At 40.3% G+C, this 3,875-nt stretch overlaps 1 long non-coding RNA gene across 1 annotated transcript in view; it reads left to right on the plus strand.

Moving 5' to 3' along the window:
* LOC116089052 overlaps window positions 1-3,875 on the plus strand; it is a 27,227-nt gene that overhangs the window by 10,307 nt on the left and 13,045 nt on the right. Inside the window, exon 2 of the long non-coding RNA XR_004118129.1 lies at window positions 73-185. This is a non-coding gene — a long non-coding RNA (uncharacterized LOC116089052). The remainder of the gene's footprint in view (window positions 1-72; window positions 186-3,875) is intronic.

Here is a 3,875-nt window from a genome sequence, read left to right on the forward strand (position 1 = left end):
CCACTAACCAAGGACTCTGAGCTTTAAAAAGCCCATGCCAGGTCCAGCTTTTTATTTTCTCTCTGCCTACAGCTTGCAGATCAGATGTTAGGTCCCAACACTATGCCTGACTATCTTGCCTGCTTACCTGCCTGCCTGCCTCCACACTTCCCACTATGATGATCATGGACGAACCCTCAGAAACTGTAAGCAAGCCTCCAATTAAATGTTTTCTTTTCTAAGTTGCTTTGGTCATGGTGACTCTTCCCAGCAATAGAACAATAACTAAGCTGGGTTCCTTGTCTTTTTCTTTTGTACCGTGTTGACTTCCTTGGTAAGAAATTAAAACAGAGCCTGATTAAAAATCTTAACATTTTGTTTTTAAAGCATCTATAATGACATTATAACCAAAATTTCAAATGCATTTATATCCTGGACTTATTTTCAAATACAATATATAGTGAGTATCTAGAAAGCACTCATGAAACAAAGTTTACCTCTTGTCTATATTTCTGAAGTATCTACATCCAAAAATCTTCATTTTAGAATGCCTAAAACTAAAGGGGCTTCTACTACATTACAAAACACAGCCTTTGATTGGTCAAAAATTCTCTCTCTCTCTCTTTCTCTCTCTCTCCCCTCTCTCTTACACATACACACACACACACACACACACACACACACACACACACACACATAGTATGTGTGGATAAAACATGTATTTAATAATATGTATGTAAAAAATACATATAACAGTTGCAGGTGTGAAAATAATTCAGTTGTTAAAAGAAATTGTGTGTTTATGCATAGATACATGTGAAATTGCATGCGTGTGCACAAGTATGCATGTGAATATGTGTGTGAGGCTAGAGGTCAATGTCAGGTGTCACTCCTGAAGAGTCACCGATTGCGTTTTGAGATAGGTCTGTCCCTGGTCTTGGCCTTTGCATGTGTATCAGGTCAGCTGGCCAGGGGCTTCCAGGGCTGCTTCTGTGTGAGACAGGTCTGTCCCTGGTCTGGGCCTTTGCATGTGTGCCAGGTCGGCTGGCCAGGGGCTTCCAGGGCTGCTTCTGTGTGCGCCTCGCAGTGCTGTTAGCAACACCACCATGCTTAGCTGGTTTACATGGATTCAGAAAGCAAGCTCATGTCATCATACTTGTACTCAAAACTCTTTGGTGGCTGAGACTTCCTCCCAGACCCTGGTAAATTTTTAAATGGCATTTTATTGCAATCGTGGTCAAACGTTTGCATTCATTTTAGAAAGGCATTTATTTGCTTCTCACTTATCCTAGGCACTTTATGTGTGGTAACTCTGTATTCCCATAACTGTTTTGTGGGTTACACTGCTCAACTCAAGGACTGCCACTCATAAATCGGACTCTGTGTGGTCATTGAGAGTTTCATCCAGTGTATAATCAGTTGGATGAATAATCTTCAGGTTTAGAAAAAAAAAATGGTCTTGGGAGGTGGGAGGCAGGGGGACCCTCTAGAATATAACGGAGACCTGGGAGGTGAGAGACTCTCAGGACTCAAAGGGAGAGACCTTAGATGAAATACCCAAAAGTAAAGATAGGAAACTTATAAAGTCCACCTCCAGTAGAAAGACAGGGCACCAAGTGGAGGGATGGGGTTGTCATCATCTGACCCAGAATTGTCTCTGTCTAAAAGAACTGCAGGGACATAAATGGAGAAGAGACTGAGGGAAAGGAGGTCCAGTGACAAGCTCAACTTGGGATCAAACTCAAGAGGAGGCCCCAAGGCCTGACGCTATTACTGATTCTGTGATGTACTTATGGACAGGAGCCTAGCATGGCTGCCCTCTAAGAGGCCCAACAAGCAGCTGACTGAGACAGAAGCAGATACTTACACCCAACCAATAGTCTAAAATCGGGGAACACTGTGGTTGAACTATGGAAAGGCTAGAAGAAGTTGAGGAGGAGGGCGACCCCATAGGAATATCAGCAGTCTCAACAAGCCCAGATTCCTGGGATCTCTCAGATGCTGAGTGACCAACCAGGCATCATACATTAGCTGGTCCAAGGCCCTCAATACATACACAGCAGAGGACTGCCTGGTCTGCCCTAAATGAGAGGAGTTGCTTCTAACCCTTGAGAGACTTGAGGCCTCAGGGAGTGGGGAGACCTGGCAGGGTGTGGGGAGTGAGGAAATCCTCTTGAAGATGGGGTGAGGAAGAATGGGATGGAGAACAATGGGAAGACAGAACAGGAGGAGGAAAATGACTGGACTATAAAAAAATATTAAAGACAATAAAAATGGTCATTCCTGGGCAATATTAGTAATATATGAATAATATTTCTGTTCAGCAAATAAAATTTTACTGCTTCATAAATACATTTTTCTCTAAGAATATTGTTCACAGTTTTTAGGCTAAATGGAGCAACCTTCAAGAAAACTGTATATGATTGCTATGGGTAAGAAATCTAAGATCTTGGCTAGGTGTGAAGACACAAACCTATAATCCCAGCAAAAGTGATGAAGAGCAAGCTAAGCTATGTGATTTGGTGGCCAGCCTATTTACAAGGTACTAGTTCTAGACAATCCAGAGCTCCATAGTGAGGCCTTGTCTCAAACAAACAAAAGGTACTCGTGGGAGTGGACAGCAAGGAGAGCATTTAAGACAGCAGGCAAAGGCAACTCCTGCCTGCCTGCCATCTGAGTTTCATCCCTAAGATCCACATGGTAGAAGCAGAGAAGGAACTCCTGGAAGTCGTTTTTTGATCCAGTACACGAGTACACACACACATGCAGAAATACACATAAGCACACTCACACACATATGTACACAGACAATAAATGCATTTTTTAACTTTAATAAAAATAAATCTAAGCTTAGGTTTCAAAATCCTGATCATTGTATCAAGAAAATTAAAAGATTTCTCTTATTCTTTCCTATGTGGAGATGTATGTCTCCCCTCTAAATTTATAATCCCACATTAATAACAGAAATCATAAAATGACATAAAATATATTTTTCTTTTTATCTATTAAAATGTTTGAATGCAAGTAAATCAAAATGAATATTTCAGAGAATAATGAGTCCTCCTTATGCAAGGAGAAGCAATTGCTCACTTTTATTTCTAAGGGCTTTGGCATAACCTGAAGGAATCCAGAGAGGCAGGAAATTAGGAAAAGTTGAAACTTTAGCTGTGAAAAGAAGAACTGACTAAAAGTCTCAACCTCCACATGTGTGTTGGCAAGTAAGACTGAAGTCTGAAAGAGTCCAAGTGCTAAAGATAGCCACTATCTATGAATGTTCACCTCGGGAGTATTCCTAAGAAACCGCATCATTGAAACAGACAGTAAGTCAAAGAAAAGAAGACAAAGTCTTTCAGTTCTGGGAGTCAAATATTGAAGGAAAAAGAGCATCTGCTTCCAGCCATTGATACTTAAAGGTAGAAGTGACCTAGATCAAAGATCTCAGGAGTGGGGGGAGCAGACAGAGAAAAAGACACACAGAGAGACAGAGACAGACAGAGACAGATATTCAGAGACAGAGAGAGATAGAAAGAGAGACACAGAGAAAAGAAAGAACCAAGCAAAGACTTTCGGAAATAAATTAATATCTATTTCAGCTCCTATTGGGTTTTATATGTGATATCTAGAATATAACAAAAATGTGAGAAAGAAAATACCCAACAAAAGTATATTTAGCAATTGCCTACATGTTCAAACTACCAAAGAAGACTTCAAAATTATTTCCATGAGTATGGAAATAGTCTAGAAGACGAAATGATTAAATGAAGAATTTTGATAGGGAAAAAGAAATCTTCTTTGAAAGAACCAACATTTAAAAGTATAATGTATGACTATAGTAAAAATGGCCATCTTACCGAAGGCAATCTACAGATTCAATGCAATCCCCAACAAAATTCCAA

This window comes from Mastomys coucha, unplaced genomic scaffold, assembly GCF_008632895.1.
Source record: "Mastomys coucha isolate ucsf_1 unplaced genomic scaffold, UCSF_Mcou_1 pScaffold14, whole genome shotgun sequence".
Taxonomy (NCBI): domain Eukaryota; kingdom Metazoa; phylum Chordata; class Mammalia; order Rodentia; family Muridae; genus Mastomys; species Mastomys coucha.